The sequence below is a fragment of the Bemisia tabaci genome, chromosome 9, assembly GCF_918797505.1.
Source record: "Bemisia tabaci chromosome 9, PGI_BMITA_v3".
In the NCBI taxonomy this organism is placed as follows: Eukaryota; Metazoa; Arthropoda; class Insecta; order Hemiptera; family Aleyrodidae; genus Bemisia; species Bemisia tabaci.
The window spans coordinates 40,061,902-40,082,373 of NC_092801.1; positions in this window are offsets into that span (position 1 = coordinate 40,061,902).

Sequence of the window (20,472 nt, forward strand, 5' to 3'; positions counted from 1 at the left end):
CTCGTAATTTGGTCCGCGGTGGTAGTGCCGATCCCGAATCCGGTTGCCCCGAAAAAACACCGGAGTGCTTTCCGACCATGAGCCCTGGAAAGAACGGCCGTAAACGGGGACTAAGGCTCAACTTGGATTGGTCCATACGCTGTTTTGTCCGTTCTCTCTCTCGCACTCATTCCTCAGATGCGACACGTCAAAGGAGCACCATCGGCTTTGACAAGCCGCTGCTTTATCGTCTATCTCTCTCCCACTCATTGATCAGATGCGGCAACCCGCGGCTCGTCAAAGGGACACACACTTACTCGCAATCATAGGCGTCCCGCCAGGCGATTTTCTGTCTCTCTCTCACACATAGCGGGCTTCCTGGCTGTTTTCTATCTCTCTCGCACACATTAGCGGGGTCCCCTTCTGTTTTGTATCTCTCTTGCACACTCTTAGGCGTCCCGCCAGGCGATTTTCTGTCTCTCTCGCACACATAAGCGGGCTCACAGGCTTTTTTCTAGCTCTCTCGCACACTCATAGGCGTCCCGCCAGGCGGTTTTCTATCTCTCTCGCCGACTCAAGCAGGCTTCCTGGCTGTTTTCTGTTTTCCTCGCTCATATAAGTGGGCTCACTGGCTGTATTCTATCCCTCTTGTACACTTAAGCAGGCTCATAGCCTGAAATATCGCACGAAAGCTCCAGAATTTTCAACTTCTTTGACCTTCCTTATAACGTCGCTCCACTGGCGGACGGGCGTAACTCGATTTCAAACAGAGGTGGATTTTGCAATTTGGCAACAACGGATTCCCTCCATTTAAACCTTTGTTTAACCTTGTTGTCATTTCTTGTCGGAGCACCTGACCCCTTTAAGATTCGATACATTTTCATATGTTTAAATGGAGAAAATCAACGTTGCCAATTTGCTAGATCGGCCAATGATTTCAAAATGAGCCCCAGGAAGCATAGCAAAACAGGGCTCACGTGAAAATTGAGATACGCCTTTATGCCAAGAGGCGACGAAAAGTGACCGTCCCTAGAACAGAGACCTCAGCCCAATTATCACAGGTTGCATCTACTTGCGATTACGATACAAAGTGGACGTATCCAAATCAAAAGGAACTATACCCATTTTGACATAAGCCTTGAGAGATGATCCATGGGAGTTCAACTCAGAATGGATACAGTTCCTTTTGATTGAATCGTCCATGTAAAATTCCTACTCCATCGGAATGATGTGTATGTTGCATGTCTACTAATTGAAGGCGCTTTTGTTGTTGCAATTTATTTCAGTAACATTGAAATGGGCCAAAATTCGTGTCGGATTTGGAGATTGCCAATTTTTCTGATATGCGGGATTCATTTTTTTTTTTTTTTTTTTTTTAAATCGGCATTTAATGACCAATTATTTGAAAATATTGAAATTTAATGGCTAAGAAAAATACTCCTTTATTGCAGTATACATTTGGTGATTTGTGCCACCTGAAAGTCTCCATCCATCGATAACATCTACTAGCACCTTAATTTTCTTTTAAATAATAAAGTATCCAATTCTGTTCAAGCTTCTTAAATGTTTAGTGCTGTTAAAATATTGGAAGGCTTTTTAATTATTGGACCTAATTTTGTCTCGCAAAACGAGCGTACTTACATATGTGTACACTCGGGTTTATAGTCACAACGGCCGCATTAAAGTCCGTAAAGGTTTTGAATCTGCTGCAGTAGCGTGGCGTGAATAATCGATTATCGATATCTCGCCATTTGAAGCTATGGTAAAGAATCGATTGCTAAGGTGTTCGCTGCGAACACCCTGATAATCGATATTTTTCCATAGGTTTAAATGGCATAACAATCGATACATCGCAATTCACGCCATGCAATGCATCCAGCCTCAGCTCGTTGTTGGATATTAATTTTAGTGCTAGAGTGTAACAAAAGGTCCTCGCTTTTGTGATCAAATCTAAGAGCAAACCAAATGGACCGCATTGAGCAGAAAGGAACCAAGCCACATCAGCTATTGCAAACTTTAATTAGGAAAATTAATGTTTTACATGGAATCAGTTGTGCGGATTTTTGTGCAAATTTCACAGAATTTTCTGGACAGCACAAAGCAAATTCCCTGAAATTTTCAAAGAAATCCTCACAAGAGTTCTCCTGTAAAATATTAAATTGCAAAGTTTTTAGCCCTAGCTCATGTGGCTTGGTTTGTTTCCGCTAAACGCGGTGCAAATCTGGCCAATCACTTTGTGAGAATTCAGATAAATCAACCCAAATTGAGGTCTGATTTTGAGCGTTGAGGTGAAGCATTAGAGTTGCAAATTACATCTTGAGATTGTTCGACTGAGCTCCATACAAGAATCGTCACAGAATTTTCTACCTTACCCCGTTATCCCTATTATTTTTGCGTTCTAGCGAGCGAGGAGGGTTTGCCGCGATGATCGGGAAAGGGGAGGGGTAGACAGGTGGACGCAAAATCTGGACCAGAGCTAATCTGCCTCTGCACTCAATGTTTATCCCTGAAATACGGTACCTGGCACACAGAATGGTGTCGACAAGGGTGAGGCCCTGTTATTCATTCCTACCGCGTTGTCGAGTTTGGACTTTTAAAAAGGGGCCTTTGAAGCCTCTGTGTGAAAAAAAAGGAAGAAAAAAAGAGAACCCCTCTTTCACATCGAGAAAAATGTTATGTACCGTGTCAAAGAAAACCGATCCTTTTAAAGTTTTTTGTAGTCTTTTCACATGTCGAAGGCCATTAGTCAAATCAGGCATTTTGTCAAATCAGGCATTTTGTTAAATGCTAAGGTCGGTGGGCGAATTTTGACAGTTTACGGGATTCTGTAAATTTATGGCGAGGAGTTCATGGGATTTCAATATTTTGGGAAGGATAACTCTTCAAATCCGCGAACTCTCCTTCTTCCTTCCATTCTACATGCCTTTAATACATTTAAATGTTGAAATTTCAAACATTATATTTATGACGTGCTAAAAATTTTATGAGGAATGTGCATTCATGATCTTAAAATCGTTTAAAATAGTATTGTATGCTGCATATATTTACAGAGAATTCTTTTTTACAGGAAAAAACGAATTATTTTGTCTAAAATTAGGGTACAAAATAAAAATTCCAATCTGAGTAAGAATATTTGACTATTTGCGCAGGCATTTGACAAAATGCATGATTTGACTATTTGCCTTCAACATATAAATATATATACATGTCCCTTTAAAGCACTCACTGAAAGAAAAAAAAATTCTCGAAATATTGTTTTAATTTAAAGCGTCATTTTTTTTTTTTTTTTTTTTTTAAAAAGAAATTTTATTTAAATATATCGTAACTACTACAAGTGTTTCTTGTATCTATCTACGTGGCTTAAAACTAAAACTTAACAAACTGCATTAATTTTATATGTTAACGTTAGATAATACTATGATTAGCGTCATTTCTTGTCGACAAACTTGAGTTTCTTGAGTTAAAGAAACATTGTTTTGCTATCAATAAATTTAAGTTAAAAAGCGATAACAAAACAGCGTTTCTTCAACTCAAAAAACTGACTTTTAGATAAATCCGGACGGATTTAACTCTGAAAATAAATTAAATTTTATCGACAAGAAACGGCACTTTAAGTCAAAATGACATCTCAAGAATTTTTTTTTAGTTTGTAATTGCACTAAATTGCAAAATTGTTTCAATCTTTCCGTTGCACTGTGCTACTCCGGATGGTAGACGAGGGACGGGGACTGATCTACCGTGCTAATAAGGAAAAACGCCGTAAGAGCATTCAGGCGTTGCCGTATCTCCTTCAATAAAGCACAAATTTACTGGGAACATTCTGTATATTTTTCTTACAATTTTTCACAGAATTTTGCTCACAATCGAATCTAAAATATCTGAAAATTTCGAGGAAATATATGCAAAACCCTCCTCAAAAATACACGATTTATTCGGGAAAATTTGGCAACACTCGAATGTTTTTACGGCGTTTTTCTTTAGCACGGCAGCAGGTGGTGTGGAGGAGGATGAAGGTGGGGGGGGGGGGGGTTGAAAAAGAGGAAGACTCAAAGAAGGAGAGAAATTTCCTGGTTTGGTTATACTCGGTATAAACGACCGGCGGCCTTGTTTTTATGATATTTCCTACTCTTTTAACCCTGCGTTTAAGTCTCCACACAAATCGATTTTTGAAGTGCAACACCACGTATCTTAATTGCGGTGATTCAAAATCTCTTAGAGCTCCTAGTTTATTTTTTCGAAGAGGAACAAGTCAGCTTTAAAGCTCGAAATATCTAAAGAATAATCTACCGACAGAGAAGAAAATCAAGGGTTCCCAAAAAATTACGTTGACTAGCTTTCCAAGGAAAAAAACATTGTTTAACTGGACATTTACAACGTCGCAAACGAGGGTACGTAACATCGTACACTATTGCCTTTCTCGAGATTCTAAGACGCTGGAACCAAAGTAATCGACGGTGTAAGTCGACAATCACATAACTCGTTTGCGGTGTCTGAAAATCTCCGCCTCTATGTTATTTTTTTAAAGGAGAACAAATTGACATCATTCCTTGAAATTTATACAGAATTTTCTTCGCACAGAGAAGAAAAATCACGGCAGTTTTAAAGAATTGCCGTTGAGTAGTTTTCCGTTTAAAAAATAAAGTATGACAGGAAGTCTGCGACGTCGCAAACCGAGTTATGTGATTGCCGACTTACACCGTCGAAATGCACTTTCTACTTCCAGCGCATCCATTACCTTCCCATGTCAAAAGAGGTCGATCGCCTCTAATTTAAAAAGACGAATTGAAGATACAATGACACACTAACCCATTACCTTCCCGTGTCAAAAGAGGGCATTCACCTCTATGATAATTAATCTCACTATAACTCCGAAAAACTCCGATTACATTTTCTATCTTTCGAAGAGGAAAAACCGAAACATCCGTCGAAAAGCAAGTATATGTTAAAAATAATCGAATGACTGAGGAAACTTCCCACAAAATTTTAAGGACGACTGTCAAATTTCTATCAACCAAATAAATTATATGAGCGGAGACTTGCAAAGTGGTAATCGGAGATAGGTTTCTTTCGACTTCAGCCATCAAAATATTATTTGCCGTCTTGTGTCGTCTCGAAAGTCAAGGAACTTTTTTAAAAAAGATCAGAGGAAACGATAAAGTTTAGGAATTCCATCTCTAAACTTCGGCGCTGCAAGTTCCTTCTGAATGTTGCCATGAGGGTTTCGTGCCCTCGCTCCTCCAGGGCAAGAATTTATTTTCTGAAAATTTAATCCGACCAACTTATACATACGACAAATATTTTTCCTTGAAATTTTCAGGTGCAATACATTTACGTGCAAGGACAGTCCCTGTAATTTCAAAGAAAAATATTCACAATTTTCTAGAAAATTCACGTTTGATCAGCTGAAATTTGAAGAATTTTAAATGTCGATAGGTCCTTTTTTTTAAGCACGGTGGAGTTTGAGTCTGTATAATGCGCACTGATCTAAATTATATGCGAAGTGCGGCTTTTTTTGGAAAGAAAGACCATCGTGAAAACGTACTTTTTCAGGACATGTGTCTGGGCGGTAGGTCAGGAGATCAGTACCACACTAATCTCTCCTGTCACGAGAATAAAATAAAAACAAAATTAATGAGCAAGCAATGATCAATACCTAAAGGACTACGTGCAAAACAGGCCATTTGGGGCTCGGGGCGGATACCTTTGAGACTTGCCCTATTCATTCACCTAACAATGCCCCATCTTTTCCCAAAGTTTCAAGCCCCCCAAAAATTTTGGGGAGACGCGGCGGGGGGTCAAAGTTCAAAACCGGCAAAATTTTCGCGAATTTATTACTCGAAAACCAAGAAGTTTTCGTAAACGCGGTTTAAACGAGCGTATTCAGCGTGACGAGAGCTTTCAGAAAATGTATAACATCATAGGGTTTTGTCAACTTCAGCTCGAGTTATCGCCTCCGAAGCGCCGGAACGCTCAAAAGAGACCCCTTATTTTTTCACGTTTGGGCCGATTTAAAAAAAAGCCATTTTTTTAATTTCATGAAAAACTGATATGTTGTTCCTGACTCTCTGTAGCCCCTCTAGCTCTTTACCGCATGCTGGGGAAATGTTTTGGTCGCGAGTTATAAGAGCGGAAAGGAGCGAAGGTCGGGAAAATTGGCTATTTTAAACTGCGCGCGGCGACGGATCAGGAGCCATGTGGCAACTATGCGAGGTCGGCAGAGGAGTGTGATTCACCGAAATGAGTGGGAGGGGACGTTTTCCCTCCGATCAACGCCGCGCGCGCAGTTTAAAATAGCCAATTTTCCCGACCTTCCCACCTTTCCGCTCTTATAACTCGCGACCAAAACATTTCCCCAGCATGCGGTAAAGAGCTAGAGGGGCTACAGAGAGTCAGGAACAACATATCAGTTTTTCATGAAATTAAAAAAATGGCTTTTTTTTAAATCGGCCCAAACGTGAAAAAATAAGGGGTCTCTTTTGAGCGTTCCGGCGCTTCGGAGGCGATAACTCGAGCTGAAGTTGACAAAACCCTATGATGTTATACATTTTCTGAAAGCTCTCGTCACGCTGAATACGCTCGTTTAAACCGCGTTTACGAAAACTTCTTGGTTTTCGAGTAATAAATTCGCGAAAATTTTGCCGGTTTTGAACTTTGACCCCCCGCCGCGTCTCCCCAAAATTTTTGGGGGGCTTGAAACTTTGGGAAAAGATGGGGCATTGTTAGGTGAATGAATAGGGCAAGTCTCAAAGGTATCCGCCCCGAGCCCCAAATGACCCGTTTTGCACGTAGTCCTTTCAAATTTTTATCCTTGGTCGCGCATTTTTTCAGCTTTTTGTCCTCGTCACATTTTGGGCTGCTTCATCGTTGTCAATGTTGGTCGTCTTCAGGCAAGAAATTCCACTGTTCAAATCAATTTCTCTTCCTTAAAACACAATTGGACGGATTTGAATAAAAAGGAACTACATCCATTGTAACATGAATCCTGTCATGCATGAATTCTTATGCTTATGGATGTCAGGGCTCATGCCAGAATGGATATTGTTCCTTTTAATACAAAGACGTTCCAATAAAAGAACCATCTACTTTCTTCCGCTGAGGAAACGCTGAAGACAAGTGAGAATTCTGCGTGTGAAACTGAAAAAAGTGGTTCTCTATTTCATTATTTTTATTTTGCTTCATTGAAAATACGTGTTACAAAACATCTCAGGAAGCTATTTCACGACGTATTTGAATTCATCTGATGTTTAATCTTTGGATGAACTCCTTCCACACCACCTTAGAGAAACCCTCTTCAAAATAATCAGCTAACCGTCACCAAGACACAGTTGACTTCAATTATTCTTAGTTTTGGTGACGGCTAACTCATCATTTTGTACAGGGAAAGACCATCGCAAAAACATGATTTCTCAGGAGGTAAGTTCAGTGGCGCGTTGTTCCTTTTTTTATAGTGGTTGAACATCCCCATTAGGCCTACCGATCCACTTTTTACCGCGAATTAAAAGGAAGGAAACAGAGAGGAATGAAGGAGTTTTACGTATCCTCCCGCCCACACAAATGGACCATCTTTTTTTTTTTTTTTTTTTCGCCAGAAGGGCCGAGGGTTTCTTTTACCGCCCTCAAGCATCGCACCATACCGGGTCCTGGTCATGGATTGAGCCGTCATCAGGAAAGCGATGGCAGCAAGCCAGCCGACCGAGGTACCGCACCACTGTGACCGCGAACTAAAGCTACGGTATCGTCCACCCCCTGTTCTAAATTTACTGGGCGTTAGAATATTTAAAATTCCTAGACCCACTCTCTGTTTGGGAGGGGAGGGGACCAACAATTAGTTACAAAAAAAAAGAAAAAAAAATTGAAAAAAAAGCAACTACTGAAGTTAGATAACTTCAAGCAAGGGAGGGCATGGGGACTTTAATGAGAAAGCGACTGTAACTTACGTCGTTCTTTCCTTCTTGTTCTTTTGCAAGCGAAAACAAACAAAAAAAAACCACCACCAAAATGCGTTAGGAGGCAAAAAGACAAGAAGGAAAGAAAGACTACAAAGTAAAATAAACCTGCGAAAAGAAAATTAATTAATTACATGCATCACCTAAAGGAAATTATACGATACAAAAAAATCAGAATTAACATTCAAAGCAACATGCGACACGCAAATGAATTCAAACCACAGAGAAAGATGACACGAAAATAAGGGAAAGACATATAAAGAAACGAGCAGCGCGCCACACAAAACAACATAAACAACACAAACAACATAAAACACAAACAACATAAAACACAAACAACATAAAACACAAACAACATAAAACACAAACAACATAAAACACAAACAACATAAAACACAAACAACATAAAACACAAACAACACACGAAGCAAAAAACAAATAATAAAATAATAAAAACACTCAAAGCAACATGCGACACGCTAATGAATTGAAACGAAAGAGAGCGAAGAAAAAAAAGAAAGCAGCGCGCTACACACAACACATATAAGCAACATATAACATCCACACGTAAGCAACATACATGCAAACATACACAACATACATGTAAACATAGAACATACAAGTATACGAAACACACAATTAAAAAATAGGAGAGAACAAAAAATATACCCAACACCTGCATACGAAGCGCGCGCGAGAAAACACCGGACGGAACTAACCACCTCAATGGTCAGCACTTGTATTTATAAGTAAGCTCCCATCAGGTGTTGTGGTTAGCAAGGGGGTGAAATCTGACGTCATGATGCTCAAAAGAACATTCGAGAACATTGTAAGTTTCTGCAGCTGATTTCGAGCCATCAATATTTTGGTCATCATCTCAAGCAGGGCATGCAATATTACAATGTACAAACTGTTATGCGGGCCACCAAAGATAGACGAAACTGCGGTGTAATGTGACGTCATTGTCGGATTTTGAAACCGCGTGACCTTGAGATATTAACCAAAATATTGATATGTGACCACGGCTTATGTTGGTAAGCATAGTTGAAGGAACATGGAAACGGACCACCATCACTACTGCAATGCACTGGGGGGGGGGGGGGGGCGGCACACTTGTGAGGCCCTCGTACATACACTGTCAATAACGGACAAACTGAAATGTCATCAATGACCCGAAATCACACCAGTGGCCAATCCAGTAGGCTTCCCATAATTCCAGAGGGGTCACCTATAAAAATATGTAAATGAAGAGAGGAAAATTATTCGGGTTTTATGTAATGTTTCATCATTTGAAATGACAATAATTCCAAAATTTACAAAATCTCCAAAATCATAGGTTGAAAATCGCCGATGCCGCAAGTTTGAATAATCGCATCAAACACAGTGCGGCTGACGCGGAAAGCATAGTAGCGCCGTACAAGACCGCATGATACTTCATGCATTGCGCGTACAGCACGGTGCGCGCGGCGCATCGTATAGCGCCTACAAGTCTGCGGGATACATCATGCATTGCGCCTATACCACGGTGCACACTCGATTCGTTGAAAAGTCGCATTTTCTTGGTGTCGAACTTTCTCCGATGTAGTGCACACCGCGAGCTGGCAATCCTAGGATCCCAGGATTCTAGAGTTTTGGAAATCCTGTATGGTTTCCGGTGGAAATATAATTTACGAGTGGGCATTTTTCAAGTTGGAATGCTGTTACGTTCCATGGTCCGGAGACCCCCAAACTTAGCTAATGCCGGAATCACACGCTGAATTTGACAGCTGAATATGGAAGTCAACAATCATCGCTCAGCGGCTGACATTTCGCAAATTCGAGTTATTTTCATGCAGATTTGTGTCAAAATTCGAATAGTCAGGACAAATCAGACATTTTCCGATAGTCGCTGAGCCTCATTGCTGAATTTTGCGCGACACGCGCAAAATTCAGGTATTGGACCGATTGCCTCCACATTCAGCTCCTACATTCAACGTGTGATTCCGGTGTAACTTCCAGGGAGGGAAAGTGGACATCTTTGACCCGAAATCACACCAATGGCCGATCCGGTGGGCTTCGAGTGTCACCGATGACATCTGAGTTTGATCGTGTTGTAAACATATGGTAATAAAATCTAGAGTCCCACATTGAAAGACGGACAATTGGACGTATTTCTGCCGAACGGAACTATGTGCATGATGACGTGAGCCCTGTTATGCACAAATGGACCCCTAGACAAGGTACGAATTTCAGCATTCTGATACATACTTCTTAACCAAAATTTCACGTAGAACACGATGCGCACAACGAAAATTGCCCAAAATCAACTCCATACGGAGATATTTAATGATTCTTGATGCGTGAATTTAAACCACCCGCTCATGAAAACTCAATGCTCTACGTGATTCACATCGCGCGCTAAATCATTATCATGACAGTCTCTGCGATATAAAAATCTGGCAACCTCAATCTTGACGCTTCGACTCAGCTATGCAAATTGCTTATTGTTTGAAAAACACGTGGTGAGAAATGAACATTGCTCGATTGAGAAGCTTGCTGAAACTTTTGTAGTGCGCGATTTGACTCACGTAGAGCTTTGAGTTTCCTGTGAGCGGGCAGTTAAAATTCCTCGTAAACAATGTAAAATTAAAATGTTAATATCACCGTAAGGAGTTAGTTTCAGTAATTTTAGTTGCGCGAATCGTGCTCTACGTGTAATTCTGGTTAAGAAACATGTATCAGAATGCTTAAATTCGTACCTTGTCTAGTGGTCCATTCTGATGGGTCTCAGGGCTTATGTCTCAATGCACATAGTTCCATTTGGCAGAAATACGTCCAATTGCTCCTCCTTTCCCAATAAGGTCGGTGGCCGTGGACGTTAACTTGGACTCGGAGCAAATGTTTCAACTCCCCGCAAATCAAATTGCATTTTCGACGAATGAAGGGGCCTAGAATGATTGCGATGATCGACAGTCGAGTACTATCGTGCTAAGGAAGAACGCCGTTTGAGCCCTCAGACGTTGCCGAGTTTCCTCCACTGAAAAAAAATCTCGGTGTATTTACTAAGAAAAGGGTAAAATTACCAAGAATTCAGGGTTCTATTTGATTCCAGTTTTTTCTTGGTAAAATTACCATTTATGGAGTTGGTAATTTTACCGAGAAATCTCGGTAAAATTATTGAACTTTCTCGGTAATTTTACTGGACCTTGGTAAAAACGCCAATATTTTTTATCGACTGTGGTAGAATTACCGAGATAAAATGGCAAAGTTACCGGGAATTGATTACCAATAAAAGTGGTATTCTTACCTGGAAAAAACAGTAAAAATACCGGTTTTTAGGTAAGCTTACCAGTCTGTCTTGGTAAAATTACCAATAATTGGTAAAAAAAAGTGAGATGGTAAAGGTACCAACGGACCTTGGTAAAAACGCCGATAATTTTTTTTCAGTGTCCGATACACTGGAAATAAAAACAAGAAGAAACATCCAACATGAATATGTTGGAAAAGCGTGCCGAAGAACTGAAATCTAGTGTGTGCACTATTTCCATTTCAACGAGATGTGTATAAATTAGTACTCTCTGCAAATTGGGGAGGAATTATTGATTTGATACCGTTGAATGTAAATACATTTTATTGAAAATACATTTTATTGAATAAAGAAAGTAACATAATTATATTGGATGAACAAAGAAAATAACATCATAAATCATTTAACTGAATTGGTTCATTCAGAATTTCAAATTAAAGTTTGGAAATTGTTCAGTTTGTTGCGTCATGTTGGAGATTGCTCAGTTTGCAGCAGCAGAGTATGGAGTTTACTCTGTTTAATGAGTCAAACTTTGTCTTTTCTCTTTTCTTCGATTGATTTGTATTAAAATGAGACTTTAAGGTATCTTTTCTGGAAATAAAAAAAAAAAAAAACGTGACACCAAAAAAAAAAAAAAAAAAAAAAAAAAAAAAAAAAAAAAAAAAAAAAAAAAAAAAAAAAAAAAAAAAAAAAAAAAAAAAAAAATGCAACTTACACTCAGAGAATCAACAAGGGAACCTAACCTCCAAAACTCTGCCTTCCAATTGGTCGAATTGGAGATTGCTCACTTCGCTGCAGTTGTAACTATGGAGATGCAGCCAACTTGGGTTTAACCGCTTTTGAAAAGACGCTGATTCGCTAAATAGTTATGGCGGCATTTAAACTTCTAATTTAAATCCTCCGAGCGTAGAAAAGCTTATTTGACGTACCTATGAAAGAAAATAATACGGTTTCCACGGGAAAATGTTCTCAAGGGTTTCCAGTAACAGGATAATTCGGTTTCTCGATGAATGACCTTCAGGGCTTGACACTGTAACGGTTCAAAAACGGAAGAACGGATCCGACGGAAAAAAAATTCGGACCGCCCCTTGAAAAGCATTGGTCGATCGGTGTGCTGTACTACAGTACATCCGAGTGATTTCAAAAAGCGAGCCCTATAGGCACGCTTAACACATTGAATGTAGAGTCCAGACTCTTGAAAACATTGACAAGGAAGAGGACTCTTGATTCGATCAGATTTAAGCTTAAATCAAAAGGAAATCAGCTCAAATTAAGAGGCTTGGCTCTTGATTCAAGCTTAAATCTGATTGAATCAAGAGTATTTTTTCTTGTCGATGTTTTTAAGAGTCTGGACTCTAGAATCAATGCGTTTTTTCCAGTGTAAAAACCGAATGTACTGGGAAAATATTGATCATTATTTTCCAAAGTTTTCAGAACATTTTTGTACGCAATTCAATCTAAAATATTTGAAAATTTCAAGGAAAAATATGCACGAATGTTGTCACAAATTCATGTTTCACTAAGGGACATTTGGCATCTCTCGAATGTTTATACGGCGTTCTTCCTTAGCACGGCAGACCACCTGAAGTAAGGGTGCCTCACGGCTTGCCCCCTTTGACCTGAGTCGGAAGTCCGCTACTATCTCGATACATTATTTTAGCATCCTGATGTCAGGATTGCATACCCGACATTATGAAGGAACTTTTAGAGATTGTAGGGATCTGCAACTATCCAGCCAAATTAGAGTTCCATACCACGGAAAAGTGTAGGTATTTCTTTGTTGCGGAATTTGTGGAAAAGCGGTTATAATCGTTAAGGCCCCTCTCAGGTACCTAGATTGAAATATATAATTATAAGCTGTCTAATTAATAACGTAATAATCTTACGCAAAAAAATAATAAAATAAAACAAAAATAAAAAAAATGAAGGCATTACATTTAATTTTAGGTTCTTATGACATCATCGTGTTCAAAGAAAGTCACGAATTCCATGGAGAAAGGGTTTTTAGAGGTACACCTTGAGTTTTGTTCGTGATATAATCGGCGTATGCTTTTTCTAAAGGCTATCAACCACCAGGAATATTTGTTTACTTACAGCCGTAAAGAGCTAAATAACTGTATACCAATCATGGACCTATGGGAAAGCGGCACATCTTTCCGATACTAAAAATATATGAAGGGCCTTACTCTCCCTTTACAGACACTTTAGTCAAAGTGAGTGCCGAGTGTAGGATGCTAAGTCGAAAAGTCCCTACAGGCAAGCCTATTTTTCCAGCGTATGCTTTATCTTTTTAGAAGCTATAAAGATGCCAGTTAAAATATTTGTGGATCTAGGAGCACGCAACTTTTTGCAAATCGACGGTGCAAGTCGGCAATCACATAACTCGGTTTGCGACGTCGCAGACTTCCTGTCATACTTTATTTTTTAAACCGAAAACTACTCAACGGCAATTCTTTAAAACTGCCATGATTTTTCTTCATTGTGCGATGAAAATTCTGCAAAAACTTCAAGGAATGATGTCAATTAGTTCTCCTTTAAAAAAATAACACCGAGGCGGAGATTTTCAGACACCGCAAACGAGTTATGTGATTGCCGACTTGCACCGTCGAAATGTAATAACTCATGGGTAAACAGGTATCGGTATAATCGTTCAACGCACTAACGTTTTTTCGAACGTGCATATTATTGGAGACTTAGACGCGGAGTCAGAAAAGTAGATAAGTGCGTAAAAACATCGATGATAGTCTTTACCAGGCACAAATCATAGCAATTGACATTGGAATTTCCTTCTACATCTTCAACCTTCGCCCAAGAATCCCCTTTGCCCCTCTCCCCACCCCTAGTGTAGCACAGTGCAATGAAATTATTTAATCAGAGTAACGCATTTTGCGTGATATTTATATATTGCCTAAGCATCAAAATTGAAGTCGAACTTTGGATGGACGATAGCAAAGGCGGGCAACATCGTTTATCGGTTCCCTCTTGGAGCAATAAATATGTGTGTTTATGTTATAGATAACTATTCGCGCTTCCCAGTAGGTATATTGCCTAAGTCGCAAAATTGAAGGCGAACTTTGGATGGGCGATACCTATCAATTAGTTGACGACATCGTTTACCAGATCAAACAAAGTTTATAGAGCGATGTAATAATGTGTTTTTCGGATAGGTGACGATTCGCGCTCTCCAGTATGCTTGTAGCCTATGAATAGAAATGGAGGGCAAATCTCTAAGGGACGATATCTAACATCACAATTTGTTCACCATTTTCCATAAAGTGAAAACTCAATCGGATTTTCGAAGGGGCGAATGAATTCAAGTGGATTTTGGCGGTCGACCGCAACCTCGAAATTGGTAATTTAATACATTCGATGGCAAAATTTAAAAGACTAGTAGAATCGGACTTAGAATCGCAACTTATATCATCATAAATGATAAGTGTCAATGCAGAAGTCCGCTGCTATAAGCACGCCGTTAGTATCGTCAGGTCGTTAGTTTCTCAATATCGGTTGACTTCTACATGAATGGAATTTTTAGGTTTTATTTTTTATCGGGATTTCAATTTATTTCTTTGGTTTTAACCCCGTCTTCCAATTGGACCGCGGTTAGGAGAAAGGAACCAAGCCACGTCATAACCATGGCCAAATGGACTACATTTTGCAATTTGGAACTATAAAATCTAGCCCGGTGTAAAAACAACGTATGTGCTATTAGTTTCCCTATGCACATAAGTGTTCTTCCAGAAGAGCCAGAATTTATAGTTCCAAATTGCAAAATGCAGTCCAAATTTAACTGGGCAATTTAATTTTTTACAAGAGAACGTTTGATTCTTCCGAAAATTTTATAGCATTTGCTTCGCACTATGCAGAAAATTCACTAAAATTTCCCCCCAAAAAATCCGCACAGCCGTTCTCATGCGTTAGAAATTCAATTGCACAATCAAATTTGGCAATAGCTGATGTGGTTTCTCGCTCTTCTTAGCGCGGTCCGATTTTACTTTAAGTTTTTAATTTTCAACCGAGTGAGAATGTCCTCCTGATTTTGGCCAGTGACCCGTCAGGACTGTCATGTTACAGAAAAACGCCGCATGAGCATTCGGGACTGCCAAACCACCAACAAAATGTTTATTTTTAAAGAGAGTCATAAAAATTTTCTCTCGAAATTTTCAGGTAATTCGATCCGATTGCGAGTGAAATTCTCTGAAAAATCGGAGGCAAAATATGCGTTGATTCCCCTGAAGAAGAAAAAAGAAAAAAATTATCGAAGGAAAGGCGACGTCTGATGGCTCATACGGCGTTCTTCCTTACACGGCAGAGTGGTGTACTCGTACATCAGGAAGGGCTCTGTTTTCGGAGGTCACCCTCCCCCCCCCCCCCCCCCCCCCCCCAGGGTTAAAAATTAAAAGAAGCTCAAGCTCACACTTTGTTTCTGACATTCAAAGGGATTCATGAGGGAATCGAAAGAAATTAATGTAACGTTGTCGTGGAAGTCGATTTTTAAGAATGTAGAAAAACCAAGTCATTAAAAATTGTACTGAATTAATTGACGCCCTGTAATCGACGATGAATAATGTTTCAATAATATTATAATGACTTAAAATTTTGTTCCCGAGCATTTCCGAGTGGTTTTCCGGCGCCAAGTGCGAATCGCGGGGAGGAGGGGAAGGGGTTGCGCGCTCATTTGGACAGTCCGTCAATTTAAAATTTCGCGCCTTCACAATTGGCGCCAAGATTTAGTTCATGCGGCCACCGATGCAGCGCCATCAGACAACCGGCAAAAAAAAATTATCAACACGTTGTGCAATGTAAACAAAAACATAAGACGGTGAGTGAAGTGATAATAAACCGAATCGAACCCAACCCATTTCTCCGAATTTTTTACTTTTATATCTCATCTCACATTTTGTTCACTCAGGAAGACTGATAAGTATATTTTGAGATAGTATTTGAAACATATCGTATTACTGTTCAATCTCTAGTGCTGTTTCAATTCCAGTTTCTCCCGCAGGTCTGGCTGATACGGCGAATCCCTGAGGAATTAGATTCGTCTAACAAATTTTGCACTCCTGTGGCCGTTTTGTCGTTACGTTGTGCAATCTATTTTATCTACATACATCACAATCTTTCACTCTCATCCACGTGGTTTCCCAAGCGGAGAGAATCTTCTGTAGACGCAAGCTCGTAAGTATGTCTTGATATTGTAACAATTGATGAAAGATCGATGACATGAATCATTTAGAAATTCACGTCTGAATTCTGAAATAGGTATACAAGAAACCTCAAATACAATTCTTAGTACTTGTTCAGTCGCAATCAAGACATACACTTCCAACGGTTCGATTCTTAGTAAGCTCGACCCTAAATACCAAACCCCCACATACTCACTTTTTGAAGTTGGCACGTCAGCATGTTACCTACGAGAATGGAGGGGCTGCAACTACTCAGTCTTGTGATGACGAACCAGTAAAGCAGTTGCCGTGTCAACCAATCAAAGCAGAGCATCCCTTGACAGGCCAAAGCTGCATGAGCGGTTTGTCGAACCTTAGTGAAGTAACAATATTCTGTGTTCACCTTTCATTTCTTCAATCATCAGACAATGTAATTTGTGGACTAGTCAGTTTTCTGAAGCAAATTTTATCCTCATTTGAAAAGGTTCATATGAATTTTTGCATCAGGTCAACCCCTGATAAGATATTGGCACAAAAGGAACATGTGTCATGTATTCCAGTACATAAACACATCTTAAACCAAGGCTGAGTTTCATCCACTAGCTAGACATCACAGAAGTGTAGTACCGCCTCTCCATTCTTGTAGGCAACATTCAGCAATTCGACGGTGTAAGTTGGCAATCACATAACTCGATTTGCGATGTCGCAGACTTCCTGTCACACTTTATTTTTTAAACGGAAAACTACTCAGTGGCAATTCTTTAAAACTACCTTGATTTTTCTGCTCTGTGCGATGAAAATTCTGCATAAACTTGAAAGAATGATGTCAATTTGTTCTCCATTAAAAAATTAACATAGAGGCGGAGATTTTCAGACACCACAAACGAGTTATGCGATTGCCGACTTACACCATCGAATTGTATTATCTCCATGTGCCTGCCCAAAGAACTCATAGTAGGAACTCATAGTAGGTTGATAGTTGTTCCTTTTTAATTGTCACACGCACTTGACGGATTCATGCATCTTTGCATAGTGACATCATTGCTTGCCTCTTGATTGCGGCATTGCTGCTGTTACCATTTATTTTTTTCACCAGTAAAGCTAGAAATGTAGTTCCAAAAATTTTCTGTGACACTTGATTCATTTGTAGATGATTTCTGCAGAAACTTTGAGTTATGAAGTTTGCTTCCATATTGAAAACCAATACTTACATAGGAACAAAAATTCAAACTCTATTCCAAACATATGATTCCTATGTTCAGCCACTAAAGGGCTATTTTTTTATCCGAATTGCAGAGGATCGCTACGGAACGCATCACTTTTTATCTCGTTCCACTGGAGCGTTCCATGTGTTCCAGTGGAACGCTTGGACCGCTCCTCCAGGCCGGGGTTAGGTCGATTGAACCTGCCCGAACTGCTAACATTGCGTTTCGAGGATAAAAAAAAGCCCTTCATGTGTCCGTAGGCCACTAGACAGGGTCTGAACACTCCAAATTAATGGCAGTTCTTTTCTCTCTAAAATTTTATGTAGGTAGAAAACGATTCACACAATGGAATGTTGAAAAATCAAATTTTGAAAGAGTTATTAACAAGTACTTCTAACACCGATAAAGTGGAAATTACATGACACGAATGATGTACCTAATTTTTATTTTTGCCACTTGACCAATCTCAATTTTAAACATTCATATTGTGTTAAGAAATTGATTTCCTGACTTCCTGCTGTCCGTTTCATTTTTCTCGTTCAATTTTGAGGAGAAAACATGTCGCATACTGCTTTAATTCATTCCTTGTTTAGAGGCCCATTTACTGCTGTCAGTAGTTCAGTACTAACTCGGTGCCCAACGTCAGGCTGCTATGATACATATTGGGCCCCCTCTCTAAGAGCTGATGTTTGCAAGACTGCGAACATGTGAAAACCCCTTTTAATACGAGTCGGTAAGGTCGCACTTCCACTCTGCAACATGCATAAGACGTGGGCAAGATCCGTGTCTTGCTTCTGGGATTTTTCAAGTTAGGTTTGTGTTTCAATTTTGGACTGCCCTCTCTCATTCCTTTTTTCAATACTCAGAACTGCCGTGGAGATAAGCCCTGCAAAATTCTGTCATCATCTGAAAAAATGCATCATCAAGTGGAGAGATATGATATATGTGCGCACACCTGAGTCTATGGGCTTGGTGCTTCTTATCTCGAGTACTTCCTCTTCTTCTTCATGAAGTGATGAGTAATCTTTGCTTCTGCTTGTGCTTTGTTGCCTGCAGTTGTGTAATCTAAGTGAATCAGCGACCCCACTTGACCAAGAGGCACTCACTGTAATTCAACTCTGCGTCCTGGCCATATTTTTTTTCAATCGTAGAAGTCACTTAGTATTGTTTTAGTTACACTTACTTGTGCCATTGCCCGCTTTTATCAATATAATTTTTTCGTTTTTTTTTCCCAGGAAATTTCAAACTTTTGCAGCAGTAGACTATCAACCCATAACTACATAAATTACTGTACACAAGCTCTTCTTAGATTTTTTTCAATCTAAATATCTGCCGACAACTTTCATTTTGAAAGTTGGTTTTTAAGTAGGTAAGCCTATTTATTTTTTAATCATGTATTTACTTTATTAGCCAAAATTATTAAGTGCATAGTAATATTTACGGCTGTTTAGTCTAATTGAAAGAGGTATTGAATTGATCTGTCCTACAAAGTTAACAAAAAAAAGACTTGGGTAGGAAATTATTAAAATGATAAAGATTATTACTTGAAGTAAAAGACGAAAATGTTTTGCGACTGTAAATCTAATGCGTATAAAAAGACAAATTGCACGAAAGACCTATTTTGTAGTTGTAGTACACGTTTAAAGATAAGTTCAACAAATCGTAATGACTTACTGATAAAGGTACATATTTGTGTTACTTTAATTTCAAATTGCATACAAATACCTGCATATTTCTTAACTTTCATCATAACTTTCACAAAATACGTAACACTCTAGAAGGGGAGGGGGGGCGAGGGTAGCGTAACACCATTTTATTTTCAGCTTCATGTTAAAAATTGCCTAGAATGGCAAGAATAGTTTTTGTTTGTCTACCAAAAAATGTTAAAATGTAAAGGGAAATGCCTGTGTAAATTCTATGACTTGACTTGTTTTTAGCATTTTTTAAGGTAAAGAAGAAGATGTATGGTTTTAAGAACACTGTAATCACATAGGTTCCTTTCTGTTGAATGCAATCTATATAATGGTGAGACATACTCAAAGTATTTTGGTTACACTAAGACTGTTTTCTGGTGTTTCTTAGTCACATTCATAAAATTCATCAAGGATTCAGCCTGCCCTCCCACTTTTTAATGAGCCTTGTAACTTTAAACACCTTTTATTTTCCTTCAATTCTCAAATTCCTGATGATGAATTATTTTTCTCTAATTTTTTTAGGAAGTGAAATCTGGACCTCTGCCTTTTTTGTATTTTAAAATATCCAATTAACTCTGACTGTATAAATGATACCAGGCTTATGGATTTTTGGACTTGTGCCCTTCTGGCATCTCTCGTCTCAACTCTTGTTGTTCTTGTGTTCAGAAATTATTCACCGAGCTAGATTTTTTTTGTGTAAATGAGATTCTTCTCCGACCCCGTGAGCCTCATGCGTGTCTTATTTTTTTAGGTGTTATGGGGTTCCTGAATTGTCAGAAGCAGGACAAAAAATACTTTGTACAACCTGAGGAGAACTGCGGATGGTTGAAGACTGATTTTTGTTATCATATAAGCTTGTTCACTTGTCTCATCTTCGTTTCTTCACAAAAAGGCTTCAAAAAGTCTGATGTGAGATAATTGCTGACAACGTGTAAGTTTATTACTATTTTTACCGTGAAGTTGTATAATACATCTTAACAAAAATTTTAAGAGATACTCAGCCTGTAAGACTGAAGAATAATGGACCTCTAGACAAGGTACGAAGTAAAGCATTCTGATACATGTCTCATAACCAAAACTGCACGTAGAATTTGATTCTTGCAACAAAAATTACTGAAATTAACTCCTAGCCAATAAATTTAATGTTTCTTGACGCATGAATCCAAACCTTCCGTTCATAAAAACGCAATTTTCTAC